Consider the following 26,430-nt stretch of genomic DNA (forward strand, 5'->3'; position numbering starts at 1 on the left):
TGGTTGTCTTCCCAATCCAACATGATTTGGAACAAGTGTTGAGAAGAGAGGGGTTGGTTTATGAACAGAACGGTTTGAACTCAAAAGTAACTTTCAGCTTAGCTAGTCAAGGCCTTCAAAGCTTGTCTTGACATTAATAATTAAGAGCCTGAACTCTTGTAGTGTGAATACCGTAAAGTGTAGTTCAACTTATTTGCATATAAATTTAAAAATTGCCCCCCTTCCAACTCTACTATCAGTGAATTTTACATTTCAGATAAACTCTGCAAATTAAAAAAGAAAAAGAAAAAAAACAAAAAGGGGTCTTTTTRCGCACATATATTCACTCTGGCATCTGATGGTCAGTCTGTATCCTACCAGTTTGTGTGTCATTATTGATAACAATGATTCTGAAGGATAAATTAAATCTGCAGTTACACTTCTGCAACTTACTGTTTTCAGATGATGTTCTGCTGGTATAGGAGAGCTGTAAAAACCTGCTTAAGACTGATGAGCCAGCTGTCACTGAAACACTTGGAAGGCAATGAATAAGGTTGAACAGATCCGTGGGCCTAACTTGGTGTAAGGAGTCTCTCTTACTTTGCACTATTTAAACTCCTTCCCTGGTTTCTAACAATTAAATTTTCCTACTCATATTTTAAATTTCAAAAATTTCTAAGTCACTGTCACTGTGAAAAACAAATGAACTCCCAAACAGCACCAAACACGCTAAAAGCAATTTGCTGCCTCTTTGCCTTCCAAACAAGGGTCATGTAAAAAGGCCAGAGGTGTGAGCAAGGTCCTCCACATCTCTGGCTCTTGTGAAAGACCTTTCACAGAGAGGATGTGAACAAATCCCAGAGGCTCAGCTTTCTCATTAACAGATCTAAAGGGTCTTCTGACCCTCTGAGCTTTCCACCAGTTTCTTCCATGCCACTTTTACTGAAGATGAGTGAGCATTTGTTTCTGCCATTTCCTGCCATTTCCCTACATTATTTTATACTTTCTCTTACATGTAACCATGAAAAACTGAAGATGGAAAACTAAAATGTAAAAATATCTAAAATATTCCCAAGTCTAATCCTACTTAGGACCAACACTTTTTAAGAGTCAATCATCATAACATCCATAAGGTGAGGTGGGAATGACAGATGGTGGCATGCCTCACTCTAAATTTAGGCTTGCAGATAGACTGGTTGCTTGGCTTCTCTTCCAGCTCTGACTGGACCAGGAGCAGTCATTCTCCCAGTCATTGTGTCCAGAAGTTTAGGAGACTTCCAAGGAATTTAATTTTAGTGAAGGATTATTTTCAATACCCAAAGATACATATAATCCCAGTGGATATAGAAAAGGGTTGGTGTTGATCCTGATGTGAATGCTGTATTTTATTGAGGAGTATTTTTCATCTATTTGAACTATGTAAGTGAACTTTGTAAGAAACTAAATGACTTTCTTATGGCACCTCACTTTCTGAATATTCTAATTTAACCAGACTGATTTGGAATTTTTTCATTTTATTACTGAATGGTTTAAGATCAAGCACATCAAATGTGAAAACTAAAACCTAACTAAACAGTTTGAGATTTAGAAAATTCATGATGGATTTTTAAATCCAATGAACAACTGGTTTCTTAATCTTATCATTTGTTCTTGATTCATTTTTTTCCAAAGAAATTCATAAAGGATTTAAATTTTATAATATTCAAAGGACAGAAATGTTCAGGATTTAAGTGATTTAAATTCACACTCAACAGGAGACTGAATGACACAGGGATTGTTGTTGGGAGTGTGCAGTCTATCAGCTTCATGGCAACAAGCCTATCCATCTTTCTAGGTACTTATATATGTCCATAATAGTGGAATCTGTTAGTTCAAATCAAATACAGAGCAGATTGTATTATGTAATGGCTAATCAGAGGTGTATGGCAGTCAGAATTAAGAAAAAATACATCAACACTTGCTAACAGTTTTCACGCGCTAGAATGTGAGACAGCACAGCTATTTCATATCATAAATATAGGTAAAGAAATAAAACTCATGTCAGATATCATAGCTGGAAACTGTTAGTAAGTGTTGGCTTGTTAATAGAAACAACTCTATGAGATATGACTTGGTGGTCCAAATCTCGGTGTACACATCAAAAATCCCACATTCTTCAGGGACACTAATTGACAACCTCAGCAAAGGCACCAAGGGCTGAATGAACATGGAGACTGAAAAATGTTTTCATTTTTGGAGGTGCCATAAGTAGGTCAGGGTTGAGACATGTTGACAAGATAGCTTATAGAAAATTGCAATGCCTGCAACATCTCTGCAATTTGGATAAATTGAGGATTCAGTCCTCCATGATGCCAATCCAACTTCTTTCACAAGGCTGAAATCAATTTTAGAAGATAAAAATTCATTGTTATAAGTTACAGTAAAAAAAATGGTGGATACTACACAGAACATTTACATTTCTAAGCCAGTTAAATGCAGAGTGCTTTGAGTACTTTTCCTTTATCTTCGATTTGACATACTGTAAAGTATTATCTTCTTCAGAATATAATATTCTTTCATAATTACAGGTACAGCATTGTCTTCTTGATTAATAGCATGTTTGTTAAGAACGGTAAACATGCTACTCAGTTATTTCACCTTAGCTACTGTTGCTAAAATTACTTTTATGATACTTAGGTTTCACGGCTTAGTCTTTGTACAATTGCTTCTGATAAAATAAAGATCAGATAAGTATTTCAGGATCAGATTTTGAAGGCTTGATCTACTAAGAGTTATTTTAAATAAGAGATATTTTATTTTTAAAGTGTTCTATAGATGTAAATTATCATTTAAAACAGCATTGAATTTAAACATTGGCTTTTTTTGCATTAGGAGTTTTGAAATGTTCTTTTATCCAGAAAAGAAATGTCCTCTATGCTATTGAGCCTTTTAACTGAATGTGTCTCTTGAACCTGTTACCCCAGTGCTTAGCATCCTGATTTTACAACTGTGCAATTAAATCATGACCTTTCCCACAAGACACAGTTGTTGTCTTTAATAATCTTTCTTTTGTTAAGGCTCATGGCTCAAATGTCATCTCAAGTCTTATTTCCTATTCCTTGTCTGTAATTTGGCAAATAAGAATAGAACCCAGAAAAGGTTATCCATTATCAGTTACATCCTTTAGCTCAGAAGCAACTTGCACTGGCAAGAAGATGACAATTCACCAGGTCTTTTCCACCTCTGACTTCTATGCTATATTAAATTTTAGATCCTGTAAATCAACTGCAATAGAAACAGTCTATCTTTAACTAATGGCCTAGATGTGGGTCAAATACATTGCACAATAAAAATGGTCCATCCCATCATATTCTTTCTGAATCTGTGATTTTGTACTCCAAATAGCTTAGGAATACAAATAACTAACTCAGCTTTCTTTTCCTGACCATGCATGAAGACCAAGGTACAGCTGTGTCAGAGGGATCTCCCAATAGGCATTGCCATACAGTCACAGCTCTCTTTCTCTTTCATTAGTTCTCTGGGGAAATTACATTGTTGTTCTATTTGGAAGCTCATTTCTTCTCTGGTATTGAATCTGCTGCATTGATTAGGGCTTGGTGGGTTGGGGGAGAGATGAGGCTTTTACAGAACTATGGCTCCACTCTAGCTATGCCTTGCTAACCAAAACCTAAACAGAGTAAATAGCAACACTAAATACCCAGTCTTACAAATGCATATAATTCTTTGATGAAAAGGGTACTCATACACCTTGTGCAAGGAAAGTCACCCTTTTCAGCTCTTGCATGCTCATGTGAGCCTCATATTCAACCCCAAATCATCAGCTGTCCAGTCTCACAGACTGACCTTAAGATGTTCTTTAACATTTAACTCAGATATATATCTAGAATTCATATGATTATTCAAAACACTCATTCCTCTGAAGAAGAAAAAGATTACCTGATGTTATGCTCTCTTTAAAAAGGTCTAGAACTGTGACATATAATTCTAGATAAAAATACTAGCATAAGGGTCACTCTGGCATATTTTTTGGCTTAGTAGATGCAGAACTTGGATGGCATGCCAAAGATGTGCAAAAATGACAAGAGCATAAGAAAATTGCATATTCACTATTAAAAATGTGCAGAGATTTTGGGAGCAGGCAGACCTGAGATTCAGCTCTGTTCTTTACTGAATATAGCAGAACTGGTCAAATTCAGTAACTTCCTGCATAAAGCAAAACCATAACATTATCTCTGACATCCTCTTAAGGCATTCAGCCATTTTGGCCATAATGGTATACCTATTCTACAGCTCAGTGTTTAACACAGTAAATGCTGCATGATATTGAGCGTTAAACTAGTGATAATGAAATCAATGTTAAAAGAACACTAAAGGATGCAAAAGCAAGTAGTTAAAATGAACACATGCTCACACGGCTGAAATGCAAACCTGAACTCTGTGTATATGTTAGAATACAGACTTTGCATATTTTCATTCTTCCCTTATGTCCGTCTTTCTAGAAGAATATACAGGATCAACATGATCAGTGAACACAACATAGGACATTCAGAGCAATATTGCAGAAGTTGACAAGGAGCTAATGCACTGGTAGCATTACTTTATAGCATGACTTGCATATTGAGAGTGATCTTTGCAATGCTTTCGGTCATGTGATGTCACTACATACTTGTGTGTATGCCCCACAAAACCAAATTCTCTCTTTTAAATCAGGTCTATCCCCTAGAGCTATAAAAGCTTGTATGGCATAACACAGGACATAAAAGGCAAAGTAGACCCAACTTCCTGGGTTTGTACCTATACAAGCATTTGGTTAAAGGACTCTGCACCAGTGGGGAAAGAAAGGCATCATGGAATCTATCTATCCCAAAGCATCTCAAAGAACTTTAATTATCATAAAATGTTCTCTCTTCCTCCAGCTGCGGTCTCCCTGGATCTTTCTGTAGGCAACTGCCAATGACCTCACAAGAAGACAGTCAATAAAATGTTTATCTAATTAACAACTCTAGGGGACCTCATCTACAAGTAATGTCTGTTGAACATACAAACTGAACTCCGAATAGCTGCCCTGCATAGCTCAGAGGTAGGGATTCCCCTAAAGCAAGCTACAGATGTTGCCTGAGCCTTAGTAAAGGGAGCTCTAATCGAGAGGGGAGGGACAGTTTGTTCAATGCATGTGAGACCCTCATACAAGTTGAAGCCCCTCTGAGACCCTCTGGGAAGGAAAAAAGACCCCTTGGATTTATTACCAAAAGCTACAAAAAGCCTGAGAGATTTTCAAATGGCTTTGTTCTAGAAGGATGAAAGGACATAGCTCTAAGAACATCAAGCGTATGAAGTTTAGTCCCTGTGGGACAGTCATGAGACTTAGGGAAAAAAAAACCTAGCAAGTGTATAAACTTATTTGAATAAAAACCTGAAATAATTTTCACTAAAAAAATCTGGACCATAGGGAATACATTGATGAGGGACCTACCAAAGTCTGCATTTTGCACATTCTGCAAGATGAAGTGATAACTACTACAAGTGTTGCTTTTTTGAGAGATATTAAGATGATGATATAAGCTCAAAAAGAGGGTGCATCAAGAAAAACACCACTACATTCAACTCCAGATAGGACAGATAAAAGAAATCTGAATGGTGAAGTGCAAAAGATCCTTAACCTACAGAAATTTGTGCAGACAGCAGCAAAAATAAACTCCAGTTGAGCTGTCACTGATCCTAGCATATACCATGTAATTTACTGAGGAGCATTTCTCAGTTCTTTGAGTCTGATTCCTTCTGTCTTCTATATTTGTGTATATAATATATGTATGCTTTCTCACATAACTTTTCCAAACTTTATGAAATTAGTGTGGCACAGGAAATGAGGACAACATGGACAACATAAAACTTGGTTTCATTCTTAGCTCTGTTGAGTAGCTTTGGAAAAGTTACTTTAAGTGCTCTATGGTTTGGCCTCCAAATATATAAAAGGAAAATAATAAAAATGATCATTTTTTATGAAGTGTTTCAAAATCTCCAAATGAAAGGGACCATATCAAAGCATGGCACTCATTATTATTATTACTGATTGAGATATTTCAGAGATAATACCCAGTTATTTGAGGGGAAAAAAATAAAAATGGAGAATAAAAGATCAGAAGATTGAATGTACCTCTGAACAGATAGGAGAAAAAGCCCTTCCTTTACACAAAAATCTTGCAGAGTTTTTTTTTGTCCTGGATAAAAGCCTCTTGAACTGCTCGCAGACAGCCTACCCTTAGAGAACTAGATTCTATGCTATCAGTTTTTGAGATGGAAGTCTGGGAGCAACGCCAAATTTGTGTTTGAAGGGTTATAGTTTTTGGCAGTAATGGTAGAGATTTCTCTGAATCTTGTGGAGAAAGACATTTCTAGAAGGAAATCTTGAAACATGACTTCTCCTTCTAGAACTATTCCAGGAATAAAGAAATCATACTTACTATGAGCAAATGACAGTGAAAATGAACAAACCTCCCCCAGGGCCAGTGCAGATCTGTTTGAGGCTTTAGGTGACAGAGAATCAAGGTATGAAAACTTACAAAAATACATTTGTATTAAAAAGCTAGGCATATGGAAATTTTCAATATTGATAGCCAGAGTGCCAATAAATAGGGAGCGATCAAAAGAAGTGATTTTGTTTGCAAACTCTTAAATTTAGCCCGAGATGAAGTATCAGTAATAAAGGTAGTTTCAGAACACTAGTTCTTACTCGAAACCTAGAAGCCAGTCTTGGTTAGGTGACTAAATTATATGGTTCCTTTAAAAGGTTATAGTATCTTTCTGTCTGAACACAGATGCATGATGCACGACACTACCACAGCAGCTCTTATGGTAGATGGAAGTAGAGCAGAAAACAGTTATGAAGAGGTAGCAATCTATCACTGAGAAGTGATTTCAGCATTAGAAACATTTTAAAAAATATATTTCTATCAGAAATCAACTTCAGATATCATGGTTTTTGACATCTGCTTAACCAATTACTCATAAACGGAACTGCTCTCTGGCATGTAAGATTCCTGTCTGCAAAAAAGGCATTTAGCCTTTCTGCATTCACAGTCATGGCTGACACACAGGCAAGGCAGATTTTAAAGTCTGGAGCTCAAGTGTCAGCCTTGAGACCTGTGTCTCAGCACTCATTTGAGACTCGAAGGCTGATTTGTTTATTCCCTTGAAGGGCTATTGCATGCTTTCTCCTCTTTTGTCTGTAGGCGCGAGAACAACTTACTAATAACAGCAACTAAAGCTATATGGAACTAACCAGTTGCTGGATGGAAAGTGCTGAGGAAAGTTTTTGAGCTCTTGGGACTAAAACCCATGTGCCTACAGAGGAATCCTGTCAGAACAGCATTTAAAAATTAATTCTTTTAAATTTGCCTTTCTACAGAAGCAAGTGTTTGTGTCTGCCAGTCTCTGTACATTTGTCTATCTGACCAGACAGGTTTTAAACTAAATTTGCAGTGGGCTGGCAGTTTTGACATGTGTGAGATTACCCCAAAATTCAGGAGAACAGGCTGCTAGGAGAGGGGGTGCCTACTTGTGTCAACCTGAGAGAACAGTTTCAGAGGAGTGAGATACTTATCAAAGCAGAGAAGTTGCCTGAGAGAGAAGCGTTATGAATGCCCCAACAACTTGAAGAGAGTCACAACTTACACACGAGGCAAGACATGAGGCAATCTGACCATAGGACACAAATCCATGAGAAGCCAAGCTTCACTAATTCCACTTTTACCGGACCTACTAAAGCAAAGGAAGACAGCAATAGGGTTCAAAGCTCCAGAATTTCTTGTCCCATTGCAGAAGCAGGGAGAGGAGACTGGCCTGAGGGGTCAAGTGGCAGCTACAAAACAGGCAGGAAAAAAGGCCAAATGTATGAGGAATGGAACTAGACACTGAGACATTTTTTTCATCTTAGCACTTGAGCCAAAAGCTACATGCAGTGTTAGTGATAAACAACTGCTATCTTACGTTACACTGGGAAGCGTTTGGCAACCACAAATACCCATATCACTCTGCCTGTAGCAGCAGCTTCAGGAGCAGATTTGACACAACTGTCTTGATCAGTGTTTGCTTACAAAGATTTATTTTCCTTGTTGTTTATATCAAGAATCTGAAGTGAAATAAGGACTACTTTGAAGCTGGTGACAGATATTCCATAACCAGGATTTCATCCTGGCTCTTTTCTATAGACTCATCTGTGATTTGTGTTGCACTAATAGCAAGGGGAAGGTAAAATACTTCGAATCAGGAAAAATATTTTACAGAGCAAGGTAATTTGAGAAACATCTTTCATCTGTTAAGGTTTGAGCTTCTCCCAGTAATAACAAGAACTTGATCAAGCATGAATACTCCCTAGCTATCTATAGATTTGTACTACACAACCTTAGAAATGTCATTGGCACACTTCACAGTATAATCAATACATTCTTTTTAACCTTTGAGTGAGAAGGTTGGGATACAGACTAAGACTGATAAAAAGACTCTCCTGCAGTTTGAAGGGTTCAGAATTAGAGAAAAAAAGCAGAACTGTGGGATTTTGTAATGCACAAACCGAAACTTGCTGCGTTCATTGCCAGAGGCTACAGGTTTGAGTGAGAGTTTAAGTTCAACTCAAACTTCCAGAGCGAATAATCCAGACGTCCTCGATCCTCCGGTCTCAAATTCATTCCTCTTCTTGGTGGCATCAGTCTCTTGCCATACCTTCCTCTACTTTTTTCTTTGTTTTTGGTGCATTCTTAAGATCTGAAGAAATTCTTTTATTGGTTTTATTGGTTACAATGACTAGGAGAGGGCTGCAGTACAAACATAATCGGGAATGTTCCCTATAAGGCATAGGCCTATATGGCACTAGAAATTCAGTCATAGCTACTTTACTGAGCCGAGAGCAGAAAGCATCTCTTAGTTCCTGGAGTTTTTACCGAGTGAATTCCCAAAGGTTTTCTAGCAGCTGACCAACAGGAAAAAGAAACATTATAATTTCCACAACGTTTTATATGAATCTGAGAACAGCTGAAGTGCTTAGTAAGTATTTTTCTTCTCCTGCTGTCTTATTAGAGGGCAGGGATTTCTTGACTTTTGACCCTGTCCCTCATCAAAAAAAAAATCTGCTGTGCCAAAGGAAATGTGCAAGTGACTGTGACGGGACCTTGTAATGACATTACAGGATTGTCTCAAATATTGGCATTGAATACTCACAGAACATACTGGTGAGCCCAAAAAGGGGCTGGATCCTGTTCAGCTATAAAGACAGGGTCTCATGCCTATTAAAGCTTTTAAGGACTTCTTCTCAGTTTGTTTCTTATGTCATCAGAAACATAGATTTCACCACATCTCGGACATCTTATTCTGCAGTTTCACTCTCTGGAAATGTTTGCTGATATATGATCTTTTCCTTTTTATTGTTGTTTTGTCTGTCTCAAGCTCCCATATCACATATCCCAGGGGGGAATATAAAGATTTGGAAATAGAGAATAACAAGACAAAAACTGCACATTAGCTTTGAATGAGACATATATTTTATTGCTTGGCCTGAGAGTAACTCCTTTTTACAAGCAAACCAGTTTTGGCTACAGTCAAGAACTTGGTTGATGCAACTAATAGTCACCACCATTTATAGCTATATATAAGTTACAGTGATAAAACATCTGCTTTGGTCACTTATGTACAAGTTAATCACCACATTGTAGCTGACGTTTCCAAGGGAACTTTCTGTGTAGCAAACGAGGTGAATACTAAAGTGAATTAACTGGAACTCCTGAAATCTTGCATGTTGCCTGTTGATCAATGTCTGTTAGAAACAAGCAGCAACAAGAACTAAGCCAAATCTTGTTCTTCTGCCTCTTTGTGGTTTGTCAGACTTGATCTTTTTAACATTCATTGGTTAACACTGAAATTTTAAACTATTTCTTGCCATGTTCAAAAGAAATTGTATGGTTTGTGCCTTTCTTTTTGTATTAGCTATTTTTTTATGTCATCTATAGCCAAATGGCATGAGCTTTTTATGACATATTATTTGCTCTTCACAGATCCCATTATGTTAACAGTTAGTAAGTGAAAGAAGTGAAGAGAAGGGAGCTGTCTGCAAATCAGTACAAATATTTCACAAGTATTTCCTTAGGAGGAAATATTTTAAATCATGAATGGTTTGGTAGCAACTTTCTTACTAATATGTCATGAAGTACCAGATAAATCTTTGGTAACTGTGAGGGAAACAATAGCAGCTAGAAGATTTGACTTTTGGACTGCCACATTGTTCACAAGAACAAAATAAATGACGTCTCAAGATTTCAAGTTAGAACTGAAGAGACCCAAAGAATGAAGTACTTTAAAAAGCTGTGTTCAGTAAATTTCATCAACCTACAGTAATGGACTTAAGTTATCTGAGTAACTGAACTTGTACAGTATTTGTATAGAATTTGTAATAATATGTATATGTATATATTTTTGTTATTCTAACTGATTAAATCTGCATGTTTCTATAGTGAAATGTAAATTACATCGTGATGTATAAATGATACAGATTTTATATACTGTGATAATTGACTGTTTTGTTATACTACATTTAGTGTTATTATATCCTTAGGTAACCAAATTTCATGGAGTGTGTGTGTGTATGTATATATACATACATATATATATGTACATATCTATAGCTATATAGTCCTGATGGAAAAATTATGACTTGCATGCCATTTTATTTTTTAAAAAACAAAGTAATTGTTCATCTGTCAACTAAAAGACAAAAAACAAAATAGTGAATGTCTTCAAATCTTCCTGAAATTGAGAAATATTTGAAAGCCTCTATGTAAGTTTTAGGTAGTCAGAGTGCTCTGAGGCACAAATATGCTCAGAAAACATACTGTCACTATAAAATGTATAATTAGTCATGAGAAAGCATGAAAGTAGAGACAAAGGCACTGATAATTGTGGAAGGTAAAGAAAGAAGGTTAGGAAATGTATTGTTAATCTAGAAAGGAAACAAATATATTCAGCTGCAAATCCTGCTTTTAAGTGACATCATGATATAAAGACATCTCCATCTCTCTCTTTCCTTTTATATATATCCTTATATGAATACATATATCCTACATACATACATATATATGTAATCTAGCTTGCAATGTAAGACAGTTCAGTACAGGAGGGATACACAATCATTTATGTTTCTATTTTTGTAAAATTTGKTTTTTTTTTAATTTGCACAGTGTTTTGCACATCAGGTAAAATTTCTAAAGAATTTAATAGAAGAGCTCCTGGTGACTAAAATGGAATCGGTATTTCACCTAGGCATGACATGGTTTGCTTCCTTCCAGCTAGCATTAAATAGAAAGCAACAAATAAAGACACATTGCAGTGGAACCAACCACAATTGTCTCTTCAGTCTATGTACTTGACAAATACCCTAAAACAAGATGTATAAGGAATCTCTTGTACTAAATTCAGTATAGGAAATCTTTAATAACTAGAACCGACTATAATTTCCTCCTTTAGACTGTTCTATTTCAATGTTTCATAAATCCTTGTATTGATTAGCTTTATATGGAATGTTGTTGAGCCCTAAACACAAGAAATTAAACTGAGCGGCAGGTGAATTTTAGCACAGTCCTTCCAGCCAACACAGCAGAACAACAAACCAAAAAAATGAAACACACAAGCTATAAATCCAAAAATATACAAAGGAATATTAATGCCACAGCTAACTTTGTTAATTCCTAAAGTTCTGATTTTTTTGTTGCTGAGTTTCACAAATCAAAAGCCAAAGGCAGGAAAAATTGCCTTAGTGACACATATTAATACTTATTATAGTAATTTAATGTCTGTATTCAGATGTGCAAATAAAATGAGACAATAGAGAATATAAAAGAATAAAAAGTAAACCTTGAACGTTATTTAACTGACATCTGAGATAGTTTCTGTGTGAATCTTTTCCACACAGATTTTCTGGTTAGAAAGATCCATTATGTTTATTTCCTGTGACTTCCTCCAGCTCAGGCTTTGAACTTGATTACTCGTGCTTTAGTGCTTTAAGGTTTGCTTAAAGGACCACTTAAATTGCAACACCAAAACACTTTTATTTTCCTTTTGGTCATGGAATACCATGAGGTATTTTATATGCTGAAAAGACATTTGTGCTTGATGGGTGTGAGGAGTCTCATCAGTTACTCCACTGGGATCATTCTTTGGCTCAAAATATACAAATTTTTTTGCAGGACGTAGTAGTAGTTTTGAGGATACCACATTACTCAAGAGAACAGTCCTTTCTTTTGCACCCTGAAAATGACTGATGGTAACATGGTATAGGAGGATCTTGAACAATATAATCATCAAGTGCTTTTAACTGCTTTTTAACTAAATGTAGTTTTTAACTAAAATTATCAACATGGTGAAAACAAACTGATTATAGCTCACTGAATTTACCATGAACTTTTTCAGAGGAAAGGGCTGTCCACAGCTCTTTGGCTCAATACACCCAGGAGAAAAGGGGAAATCAGCTGTAACACAAGCGAACATCCATTTCCTCTTCTGAGAGCAGTCTACTTACAATTTTTTTGTGCAAACAAGCCCGAATGCTGCCTGTTTGCTCCTGCCTTGCTACCTGCTCTCCTGGAGTTATGGCCAGCCTCTGGGCAGCGTTTTGAGCTCACTGAGGAATGCTAGCAACCACTCACTGGCAGCAGGAGCTCCTCCTTTATCCTCAGGAAGATTAGTAAAAACATTAATTAGTGATAAATTAGGTGGAAAAAGGACAAAGTTTAGGCAATTTTATCTGATTTTTTATCAGTTTACAGATAAAAGGGGGTCAGCCCAAGTGATGAGAAAAGTTAGTGAAGTCTCCATCCCTATTCCATTGTCTAATCCAGCGATTCATATAGCCAGCGAATTGAACAGATTTTTCCTCAGTTTGATATTATATTGTATTTTTTCAACAAACAATAGTGTGCCACAATGTCCTGAAGGCAACTGCCTACTGAAATGCTGTTCTCTTTCTGTCTTTGCTGTTACAGGGCTTGAATGTGCAATGTGGTTAAAACCTGACTTGAAGTTTTGGCTTTGAGGAGATTTAATTCATTTTTGGCACAGAGCAGTTCTATGCTGAATGAGGGAAGAAAGAACAAGAAAGTACTGAATTTCAAGCTTTAAAATGATTTTTGTTGCTGAAAATTTTGAACTTGGCAAAAAGAGAAAACTTTGAAGATTTTATCAATAACAGTAATGAATGTTGTTTTCAGATTTTTACTGCTCTAAGTCTGGCTATCTGTAAAAGTGAAAATTTAAAATATTTTAACATTTCTGGAAAAAAAGCATTCAGGTTTTTTCTGATGAAAATAGGTATTCAGAATAGTGGATGATCTCAACAGGCAAAAGAAAAAGACATCCATGTCTACAAAGAGCCATCAGCAGAGAAAAACAAAATTGGATGTCGAAAGTTCTTTCAAAACTTCTTATCACAGGAAAAATAATTACCTATGTATAGCTGTAGCATAATGAAGTTATTTTGTAAAGTAGCAGTCTATTTTGTTGCATACCTGTATGTTTAAAGTTAGGATAAAAATGAACTTGGGATGTATACAGCAAAATTTTTATCCTGATGGACTTATTTTAGACACCAGACAAAATCTGAATAGTAATGCAATTAAAATAGTATAAAAGGTTAACCTTTTGTCTGAGAATATAAATTGTATGTATAGGCAATTTTAATAGATACTGAATAAAGCTATCTTTTGACTACGTTGATGAAAGTACATTAATTTTGTTTCTTGTTTGCTGGTGACTCTTGAGAGCAGGTATACACAAACCTCTATATAACAGATAAAAAGCTAGAGAAAGGTTTGAAAAGTTTATTAAGGTTGCAAAGTTAAGTTCACGGAGGCAAGGAAATGTTTAGGATCTGTGTGTGTTTTCTTCCCCAGGGATGTTAGTGTTGCATTGTAGTATGCTCCTCAGCTCCAGTCACAGTTTTACAGACCTGAATACCAGATCACTGGGCAGTTCAAACTGGCTCCAGATCAAGTGGGGCAGCAAAATAATGCTACTGTCAAACTAGCAAGAGCACCCACTGCCAAGCTCGTCTCAACCTTATATTTCTATGCTGGCCTCAAGAAACAAATAAAACACATGAGCGTGCCAGAAACCTGAGTGTATGAACTGAACTTCCCCAAAATTTGCTAACCAATCTGGATTGGCAGAAACAGTTTAAACTGAATCAGCATTTTCATGGTGCTGTGTTTATTTCACAGTACTAGGAACCCTAAAACTGGATTTACTGTATCGTCAAACAATGGCCATGACGTCTTTATATACATGTGTTCTGATGCAATCTTTAATTAAATGAAGAGACACTATTCTTTTTCCTTGGGATCTCTTCCTCCTTCAGGGTACAAGGTAAATGATGGCCATATAATAAAAAACTAGCTGTCTAGCGCCTCCTCACTAGTTTTCATGGCTTTGTGCCTTATTCACCACTCCAAAACTCTTGCTCTGAAGATAAAACTATTAAATTCTTCATGGCTTTTTTATTTTACAGTCTGAATGTTTCTCAGACATACATTAAATTTATTTTCATGATATCCTTGGCATGTGAGGGGTATGATTATTATTCATATTTTCTAGATAGAGAAGCAGAGTACAGGAAGATTAAGGTCAAGTTTTTCCATCAACCCTGTGTTCCCAGCTAGAGGTGTTTAGGATCTGTGTTTGTTTCTTCCCCCAGAAATGTACATTGTATTGTACAATACTTTATGCAGTCGAAGAACAGCTCTCTTGATCTTAGTTGCAGGTGTGACTGCTCCAAAGCTCTGTAAATCAAAAACCAGGGTCTAAATTGAGGTATCCAGAAGGCAGTATTCCCATGCTTCACAAATCTCCTTCTTCTCCCTCTGAAAGTAATGGACATATTGCTTTTCAGAGCAGTTCAGGATTCCCTAACTAAACACCTGTGCAAAGTTGAGCTTAAATGACTTGACCAGCATCTTGGAGGAATTCTGTGGCAGAGGCTTAGATAGAATTAGGTCCCCTGGTCATCATTTTTGCCTTAATTAGGACATCTGCCTTTCCTTTCCACTTCAGCCTACACATCTCTGCACCAGCCAAAACAGGGAGCCTAAGGACAGCAACCACCTTCATCACTTAACTCTAATTCATCCCTAGTGCAGGCGCATTCCTTGCCTTGAATGATACAGGGGGAAAAATAACAAGCAATCAGATAATTAAAGACTGTATCATAATACATGTATGAAGGGGTGTGCATGTGAGCGTTGAGGTTGCCCAGGCAGCACGGATTCTGGCATTTCTTACCTTTTGAGTGATTCAGTTTGTAACCTTGATAATTAGAGCTGATCAGCACATTTTTGGAAAATGCTGTTTTGCTGAAAGTGAAAACAGTCTACATGAACGTGAGCATTTTAACCAACAAACTGTTGGGAAACAGACAGCCTGGGCTGTGCTAATTCCCTTGCCTGGTTTGCAAGGCAGGCTCAGGACTCCTGCACAGGTCTCAGAAGTCCTGGCCCCAAGATGAGCTCCTCAGACATGTGACAGCACTCCCCAGAGTTACAGCTCAATGAAGGGATTGAACTAGGAAGGAAGGAGAGGGCAGTTTTACCCAGTTCTGGAACATTTGTATGTACTTGCTTAATCTCCCGTTATGCTGCTACTTTTTTTGTTTCTCAGGAGTGAGTTGAATCCTGCTCTCTGTTCAGTCTACTACAAGAAATGCCATTGCTTGGAACCATATTGACATTAGGAGGGCTAGAAAGCGATCTACTACTCAGCCCTTTGCTTCATGAACTGAAGACTACTGCCGTGAGTAGACTGGATCACTATGGCACTGATCCTAGAAAGGGATGAGTTGCTGTGGCAGCAGGTTTCACAGCTATGTACTTACTAAGAGTAGAGGAATAACAACACTCAGAAAACCTCACTTGCATTTCATCCTCTGAAGAGAATAGTATCTTGTGGGCTCAACCTCTCCTCAACTTCAAGGGCTTTTCCTATTCCCTTTCCAATGTGTCTCACTCATTTCTTTTCCCAGCTCCATACTCCCCACTTCACCTGTCCCAGCAGCTATTCTTTAGGTGTCTCATTCCTGTCCTAATCTGCTGCACTCACAAGTCTGAACCTCATCTTTCCTGGCAACTGCTCTTAGCTTTTCTCCATCTCCTCTTTCTTTGTTCCCACCCCTTTGTAGAACAGGACTGCACCTCACACTCATCCTATCCTAATTCCAGCACAAATTTCTTTCTCTTTGCTATCCTCATCTTCTTCCTTCATGCTCTTGCCTGGCTTTCAAACAAAATGGCTTGAAATCCCCAATGTGGTGTGCACACTAACTAAAGAGATCCTTGAAAGCTCGGGAGAGAGGCTCGCAGCCTTGCCCCTTCAGCTGAAATGCAAAGAAAGCCTCTTCCCCACATGGCCTGGTGCAGTACAGATGGAATCCGCTGAGATCCTAGCTACTAATCCTAGTGAGTCTCTATTTAGCATATGTGATTTTTTTTTTAAAAGATTTATATCTTAGCCAATTTGGGATCGTGCTCACAGGCACTGGAAAAGACACATCCTTTTTTTACAAAGACTACTGCCCTTGTCTGTAAGAGAAATACAGTTCCAAGGAAGAATTATCTATGTTTAGCATATGATTAAACTTAGCGTGAATAATTAAAGAAATCCATGCAAGTGAGTAATGAGGGAACAAGCTACAGCTCAAGTGAAATACTCTGATGTGCAAAGAACAGAATCATGTGGGAGTGTGAGAAAACCCTGTGTTGACTACAAGTAGGAAGCAGAGCAAGCTGCTATTATCTGTGGCAGTTAGTTCTTCCAAACCAAAACTGAGAAAACTTACCCGTACTGAAAACAACTATTCTCAGCACCACCATACCTAAATCCTTACATGCTCTCTTTCTCTGGAGCTTTTAAAAAGCATTTTCTACTAAACTTCCTATAGTAGTAGAGCTATTACCAATGCCATGTTACTTATAGTTGTAAAAGATTCATGAAGGATTTTTTATGGTAGGCCTTGTGATTCTGAAAAATCCACCAAACTCTCCATGTTTCATTACTGAGGGATATGCATTCACTTCACACCAGCCCAAGCACTAACCATAAATAAAGTGCAACAAGCACTGCCAGGAAGTACACAAAGATTAATTTCAAAATGTTAGGAATATTAATTTCAAAAATAGGATAGAAATGAGACAATAAGTGTGCACAGCTATAATAAACTAAAAAATCAAGTAAAATATAATCATTGACTTTTATTCAGAGGGTTTTCTTGATATAGCATATTTACTTGCTTTGTTACTCTTATTCCCTTTTAAAGGTTTCATAGTCATCCCACTTTTTACATCTGTTGTAAGGTTCATCTATACTACCAATGGAATAACTAGGGGTTTTGGTATAATTGTTTTAAATAGTCATGTCATGGATATCTTCTTGATGAAATTTGTTTATAATGTCTTTTCTGCCTTGGTGCTTCCACTGTAAATTACAAGTCATACAGTTTCTTCGCTTCTCCCTTTAATGCTTTGAAATAACTGGGTTTAGTGCAAAGCTTTTCCTTCTGGATCTGGGTGTTTTCTCCATCTCACGCTTTGCTTTCCCATCTTCCTAGCTGCCAGTATTTCTAAGCTTCTATATACGTGATAGTTTTATACAACTAAGCTAAACAGTATCGGTGGCCTTCTACCTTCTTATGTTCATCCCTGTCATCGTGTACACCATTCACAGCTTCAAAGGTTTCCCCAGGGGTCCTAGCACAGTAGAAAATCCTGATTATAAGTGACATTTGAGTGGATTTTTAGAATTAGTGTATTAACAATTATACCCAACCTTAGGCTCTTTTTTAACAGTATCAGGACTGTAGTCTAGTGCAGAATTCAATGCAGCTGTGTCATCTTTTCATGAAAGCAATTTCTGGTGCATGCATTGATCTTAGCAATGATCTAAGGGTGGTCAAAGAGGTTGGTAATGTCCTTTTGCTAAATAAAATTGGGAGCTGTGGCTTTTTTTTTTAAAGGGTGAAACACAACTGGAGTCAGTCAGACTTGCATCATTTGAGATAAGCCCCTTATGTGGCCTACAGAGTAGAACGTTTCCATTTGCAGTATTGAGGGCAACGTGAAATATTATACAGATTTTATATATAAGAGGTCCTCTACAACAGGTCTCTGAAAATTGCCTAGAAAGCAAATTGCACTCCTAAAAATATTTACAAAATCATCTCTGTATATGCATGTATGTTACGAAGCAGCAGAATCCAATAGTTATGGGACAGACAGCAGTTGTGGATGGACATGGTCTCATCAGCATAGATTTAACTACAGAAAATGTCTTTACCCATGTTTTGGAAATATACTAAGGTATTTTCATCTGCCGTGATGTGTCAGCAAGTTCCATTAGTGTTCTAACTGAGGTTAAATATTGAAGTCTATATGAATACCTATGAACCTCTATATTTTGGTGCCAAAAGATTTTTTTGCTTGTTTGTTTTTTGTAGTTATGACTGTATGCCAATTAATTACAATCAAGTGCATCTTTTTAATGAATTTGGATTAGAAGCTCTAACTGTAGTCTAAACCTGACAGGGACTCTGCTATCCATTTCTGTCAATGTTTTATTATTGCTCCTGCCACCAGTATTTAACAGAGAACAAATTTAAGAGTAATGCGCTTATTGAAAACACCTATGAATATAGATGATAATTGTGGAGATGTCAGATATTGATTAACCTGTAAAAAATTAATAACTAGTTTAACATTTTCTTTCTACAGAAGAAACACATTTGTTTTTAAGGGCCTGTAGAAGAAAAAATTAGATAAGTCAAGTATCAGGACAAGGTGATTACTTAACATCTGTGACCAAGGAAAAGGCTCAAGGAGAAAAATCATCCAACATCTGCACTGTCAGTAAAATACTTGTAAAAAACACAAGTGAAGTGTGATTAATCACCATGGATGTATGATTGAGTCAATTGACTGTTACTTTTTCATGATGATTAATCAGCTACAAAAATTATAATTGTCCCACTTGTAGTGGCTGCATGCTGTGCCTGATGACATCATTTGGGCTACAGATACTCAATGAGTGGTTTTCAAAAGAATATGCAGATGAACCGGGAAGGGCGGGTGAGGTTAAAGCTACATTTTGAAGAACGTCTATGGCTTTAGTAACCCAGACTTGAAATCATTTTAGCAGCACACTGAATGGACAATGTTCTGTTATTCCCTTTTTGGACTATCATCATCAGATTAAGCTAAAATCAGAGGCATGAATTTTGCCATTTAACCTTATTAAATAATATTTACATTAGAGAAGCTTTTGGAGGCAGAGAACAAAACCAAAAATATTTTTGTGGCATCAGACAAATGAATGGTACATCCTCAGCATACTGTGTCAAATGCATCTCAAGAAGAAGATGGCAGAAAATAGTGAGCTTCCAAAATGGCAATGAAATGCTTAGAATGAATGTAGATTAAGAAAAAAAGATAAAAAGACTGAAATTGCTAGCTTTAGAGTGGAGGTGAATAGCAAAGAAAATGATAGGAGTATTGAAGATAACAAATGTATAGTGCGGAAAAAAAGGAGGCTATCCATTTACCCCTTCTAAGAATCAAAATCATGGGGTCAGTGAAAATGAAAGTAAGAAAATTCAAATCCAACAAAAGAGACTTAAAAATGTCAGAAAGTATAAAATCAACCCAATGGAATTCATTGCAACTTGGTTTCTGTGACTATATTTAGCCTGTGGGATCAGAGAGCCTGTATTGGGCTGGAAGCTAGGCATTCCCCATCTCCCCTCATCTCCACCCAGGCCTTGGTTCCCAGGAGACAGAAACTTGGCCACATTGCCCAGAAGGGTCCTAGAGCCTGGCTGGGTCAACCCTCATCCTACATAATGATCAGGGAAGTGGGACTGTCCTGTGCTATCTAGACGTAACCTTGAGACCAGAAATGTAATATAAATACTGTAAGGAGAGTGAGAGGTCCCATAATTATAACAAGAACCCTGCATTTTTTACGGGATATGCAGACACACTTTAGAGCATTAACCAGCCACTTACTAAGGGTTTAGGGAGCAACTCCCTTTACAGGCAGGTGTTTCTACTTTTTTTTTTTTTGACAAGGTTTCTTGCACCTTCCTGTAAAGCAGTTGGGATTTGGCATCTGTCACAGACAGGGACCACACTAGATGGATCGCTGATCTAATCCAGTATGGCAGTTCCTATGTTCCTATGAACAGTGTGCAAGCTTTGTAGCAGATACTGTTTTTGCATGTAAGACTGAAAATGTCATCAGACTGTTGAGTGGGTAAAGTGCAGCATTTTATAAACATACAACCCTCAGGGCTCCTAAGGAAAGATTGTTACTTTGGGATCTTGGATAATCTGAAAGGGATGATGTACTAAGATCTGACACAATAACCCAAATGATGAATTATTCCAGGCAATTTTGCCCCATCAAGCTAAATTCAAATATACTAATGGACTGTGCAAAGGGCTGTGCACTGCAAAAACCTCAACCCTTGTTCACTCACTATTATTTTAAATGTCTTTGTGCCTATAAAGAAATAGTTACTTGTAGACTACAAGATCCTGCTTTAAACCTAAAGTTCAAAGTCTTATTTAGGAAGAGAGATTTTTTTAATGGAAAAATTCTTTAAAATCCTTAGAGATAACATCCTTAGAGGAATATCATCTTTTGCGCTCATTTAAAATAGATTTCAGACTTCTTTCCAGTCTGTTCTGAGCAGGCAATACCTTTCTGAGCTGTACATAAAATCTCACTAATGATCTGTAATGAAGTGCTTTTTTTGCACATCCAGCATTTTTGCTCTAAAGTTCAAGAAAATAGCACAGTTTTGCCAGCACTATTCCCCTTTTAGCACACTGGCTTTGCTTTTGAACTGCAGCACAAGCAGCAAAACCACAAAGAGTAATCCAGTGTCTCCTCCTTAGGTTGTCAGTATGTGTAGTCTTACACCTATGCATCCTAAAGCTCAGTTCTGTTTTATTCCTCATGTTAACCCTTATTAAAATACATTTTCTAAAAGCCACAGAAGAAAAGAGATTCTATTTACAGGACTGTATTTACAGGAAATAATCTTGGTAACTTCTAGTGTTTAGATAAGAAAGAGAAACATGGGAGTGCTAGTCTCTTGAGTTTTTCCTAGGTACCTACTAATTGTTAATTATTAGAGACTAACTAAGTCACTGAAGTGAGTCGTTTGGCTGGTGTCTCAAAATGCTGTCATTTACTACTACACAAATCAGCCTAGTGATAGAGTGTCTTTAAATTAGGTTACAACCATGCAGTTATTGGACAGGGAGTAATTGATAAAACCATTAGTAACACTTGTAGAGATAACAGCTAGCAAAATCATGCAACCATAATTATTCCTAATGGATACATGCTATAAATTGTGGCAAGAAAAAAATCTTGCATTATCTTTCAATCAAATTTGACAGTCCTGGTAGATTACTCTAGACTAAATGCTCATGGATGAAAAAAATGACCTATCAGAATATCTTTCCTTTTTTTTTTCTTCTCCTTTCCCATCAAATTATGTCGGTGTTTTTGTAATTTCTTTCTGCAATGACTTTCAGGCTAAAGAAAATGTAGTCCTTCTTATTAGTTGCCTTTACCAGAGTGTTTTATATTTTCAGTCAGACACAAGACACGTCAAGACTTTTTGTAATGTGACAACATGAAAAGAATTACCAGTTTGAATAAATGATTCCAGGTTGCATTACATTTTTCCAACAGCAAAATGTATTCTTTAATAATACATAAAGTTTTATCTGTATTCTGGTGTTAACATTGGTTTCACTGAACAAAAGCTCTCATTCTTAGTGTCCTTCCCCACCCCCTTCTGACTCCTCTCCCATCAAAAAATCACTGGTTGTTTCAGTGAATTTTCCCTCTTCCTCTGCAAGTGACAAAGGCCAGAAGCTACCTCTATTGACTAGATCAGACCTATAGCTTGATCATATCTTTTCCCCCTCCCCTTTGTGCAAGCTGACACTCTTCAATCATACACATGAAGGTTTAAGAGGAAATGGCTGAATCAGTCAGAAGAGAGGTGCATAAGTTACCAGACTTCTGTGTTACTTTTATAATATTTTGCTGCTGTGGCTATTACTGTGAATTTCAAAAGTCACAAATGTTTTCTTCAGTAATTCTTTTGCCCCAGGGTCCCCAGAAATTTTCATTCACACAGTCGTGTCCATTTCTTAACAAGGAAAGCAATTCAGGGACATAGCTTAGCTTGAGAGTATTCAGAGCCTTTAGCTTTCAGGTCCCCGGTTCAGATCCAGCCCAGGTTGGCAGTATCACCCACCTGATGCCTTATCTTTGAGGCTCAGTTGAGTTCCTGATGGAAAAAAAGTCCACATAAGAAAAACACTACTGCAATTAGCATACACTGATGCTCTTTTGGCATCCTTAGCAGAGGGGCTGCCAATGCCGAACTCTTTCTGTGCCCGGGAGAGGTGATCATTCGAGAAGAAGGTTTGAATTACGCAGCAGGTCACTGATGCCAGACGTGCTGTTGTTTCTCTGCACGTTAGCAGAGGAATTCCACACTCACGGTGTATTATTCAGCACCATATTGCAGGTGGATCCCATAAAGGTATACGGGATTTTGTATCCCTCCTCTCAGTACGCCTAAAAGCCGAAAAAGAGAAAGCTCCTTGAAAATGATACTAACAAGTCTTTTTCCCAGGCTGGCCAAACTGCATGACTTTCCCCAGCTTGTGAAAACACAAGGGCAGACTGCACTGAACCTGGTCACTTCTGCCTTGCCCACTCGTGTTTTTCAGTCTTGTGGGCAACTTCTCTCCCCCACCCTGTCCCTACAATCAAGGACACAAAAGCATAACACTTACAGAACATCACACTTAGGTTCATTTGTCATCTGCTAGTTTGTAGAAATGGAGGAACTTCTGGGGTTAACCTTTCACATTCCTTATTGTGAGAAAACCACTTTTATCCGATTTTCCCCTGGAAAAGCACAGACATAAAATGTAGCCTAAAAAACACATCTTACTGCAATGTGAGGAATTGTATGCACCAGGGGATTTTTATTTTCCTTCCATTTTACTCTGACACATGGGTCGCAGCGTACCTATCATTTCTGCATTAGCCAGACTTAGATTAGCTTAGCAATATTTCTTGGCAACTCCTGAAGTCACACTAAAATGAGTCATCAACATCTTAACAGCATGCCAAAATGATTCCGTAACTTCTACAAACAAGCACCCCAACTTCTTATTGATTTGCTGCATGCAGATTTAATGAAGATAAGTCAGCATTTACTCAGCAATGATAGCAAGTAGGAACAAAACATCTGGCCATTTTAGAAATCTCAGGTGTTGCCTCTCCATGAGAGCAGGGCAAATTTATTTTCCCAACCCTGAAAGAGGATTTAGTAATTGTCTTATTCTGCTGCAGGTAGGGCAGAAGCTAGGGTTTTGGCTTTGCTCTCCTATATGGGTGCTGTAGTGAAAACCTACTGTGTCTAACTCCCTGACTTGACAATCTAAATGGATTAGTTTTATGACTGAAGCAAGGACATCCCCTTATGTATTATATGCATCAAATTTCAAGCAGGCAAATGCTATCCTCATCTTCAGTAACCACATCCACTTGATTTTTCTTTCTGAATCATTTGTTGAATGTGCATACAGACCCATACATAAAATGCTGCTTATTACAATACAAAATTGGAATCCAGCCTAGACTTATGTGCATTTTTATGATACCACCCCAAACTATAAAAATTCCATTCAGAAAACAAGTTAAAATTCAACATACAAAAATGTTTCAGTGAAAATCAAAACTGATCTTTTAATACTGGTTTTAATGGATTGTTAAATGCTTATAAACCAGCTTTGAGTATAACAAATTAACTCAGTGAAAATTAGTTCAGGTGAAACCCTTTGATTTTCTCATTGTCCTCTAAATTAGAAATTAACCACCCTGGCACACATACTGTACCAGAGCAGTACAAGCTTTTAATATATCCAAACTCATACAAACCTCATACTTCCCTGGAGAAAGTTGAGCTTCTAAAGATTTAATTCAAGTTCCAAGGTCAAATTGAATAGATCTGAATTTCTCCTTAAAATGGGAGTTTCATTCCAATGAGGACTCGACTTCAATTTACTGCTTCTTCCTAAGTTGTGACAATATGGCACATAACATCACATGCAGATAGCAAATCAAATGCACCAACAGCACAATGCCAAAAAGGGTGCCCAAGAGCACACTCTGAAGGCTAGTTGTAAGATGGGATTCCTTTTTTTAAACCCAATTTTAAGAGACTTTTCCAAATCATGCTGTTGCAACATTTAAAGAAATCCAATACATTTCCTGTGTCTTGCAGAGTGTCACAAAAGAAATGTGAAACAAAATCTCTCCTATTTTGCAGGCAACAAAACTATCTGACAATGATATTTTCCTGCTTTGTACGCTTTATCTCTCTTTTTATTCATTTTCATGTGAACCTAGCCTACATTTTCATGTAAACCAATACTTAGTTTAAATAATTAAGAAAATATCTACAGAATTTTGGGAACAGGCTCTGGTCTCCATTAAGTCTGCTTTACTGAACAACTCCAGTCGGATTGAGAGAAGAAAAATTTTACTTTCACAGTGATGGAGCTGTGTGACTGTCCCTGTGCTGCATGTCTTCCCCAGCTTATGGAATGATCAGGATGTTGTGAAAAGGAAGACTACCAGCCTTAGTTACTAGCCAGTTACCACTTCAGCCAGAAACAAGTTACTGATATTCAGGATTCCTCTAAACTGGGAAGTTGGTCTGAGGTTCACCATGAGTGTCTGAATGTCCCTGAACCTACCTTTTCGCACTGTCTCAGATTCTGCTCCAGCCACACTATGACTAGACCTAAGACTTATATGGGATATGGGCCTACATCATCCAGTGCAATGCTGTGCAAGGTTTGCTGTATTAGGTCTGAACAAGCTGGTATGTCTATGCAGCATGGCAAAACTCTGTGCAAAGAAACTAGCTTAGGTCCTGGAAACAGTATAACTCATTAGCGAGGTGTTCCATCAGGGCTAATGAACCTTCTCACCTGACAATGCTGTGTACTGCCAGCTCTGGAGCTAGTTCACTCAGAGCCAGCTCAGGTATCTTTCCAAGGTGCTGTATTTCATAATGTTTCCTACTGGAGAAATTCATTGTGCTTTTTGTAACTCTCTAGAGAATTAAGTAAGGATAATTATCCTGTTTGACACATAACAAAACTGAGGCACAGGCTGTTACTAAATCAAATTCTGCTTTCACTGAAGTCAGTGGTAAAGCTTCCGTGATTTACTATGCCCGATCTCATCACAGTCACTTGCTGAAGTCGCACAAAAAGTCTGGGAGAAACCCAATACAGAATCCCCAAGTCCTGGCTTCTGTTCTTCCTTCCTCATTTTCTTACCCTGGAAAAACCTATTCATCAACTATTCCTTGGGTGTTTGCACTTATGTACAAGACCTAGCCACAGAGTGCTTCTCTGAGAGCTGTAAGACATGACTACTCCGAATATTTGCTTGCATCAATGTAGTAKAAAGCCACAAGCAAACACTGTAGAGGCTCTAGACAGCAGACTTTTCATGTTCTAGTCCTTACAAGGTCTCCAAGGACACTTACACACTTCAGGTAAGAGGTTTTTTTTCTAGTAGGGCTGCCAGAAAAAGAAGTACAAATATCTTAGGCACATGTTTGTGATTACAGCACATAAAAGAAAGAAAATCTCACCTGAGTTTCCTGCTAGCTGATATTTTCTTTACAGCCAACAGCAGAATTGCTGTCCTTGGATAATTTCCATGTGCTTTCTGACTTTTTCCTACACTACAGAAATTAAGCAGTCCTCTGCTGGTTGGGTATTGAAATAGAAAAACTCAGTAATAAGCTTTCTAATTTATTACAGTATTTTTGCAAATGACATTCTGCATAAACTATTTGATATAAAATCTGAAAATGTGCCTGTACTGGTGCTTTATTAGGGGATTTCTTACTTTCTGATCTGAATCAGAAATAGCATGGGGAGAATGTGAAAGTGCGTAGCTACAAGTCTAAGAATGACAAATTAAGAATTGGTGGGTTTCTTTAAAAATAAAGCACAGCAGGAGAGGCAACTCCAAATATGGGGGATAAATAGTAATGAAAAATATTCATGCTTAATTTTAAGGGTTTCCATCCATCCACTAAATGTGTATCTACATGATTATAAGAACTAATGTTATTAAAAAATTTTTTTCAAGCTCTGGTCTCAAAAATATAAAGCACATTTAAAGACAGATAGAATATAATTAAAGCAGATGACTTTGACAAGTACCTTTTATAAGTGATTCCAAAGACATGCTATCTAGGACTGTTAGCCAGGGCAGCAGAATATATATGTTTAAGAAAGTTAGAGACAA

Source organism: Apteryx rowi, unplaced genomic scaffold (genome assembly GCF_003343035.1).
Source record: "Apteryx rowi isolate R43461 unplaced genomic scaffold, aptRow1 scaffold_155, whole genome shotgun sequence".
NCBI lineage: Eukaryota > Metazoa > Chordata > Aves > Apterygiformes > Apterygidae > Apteryx > Apteryx rowi.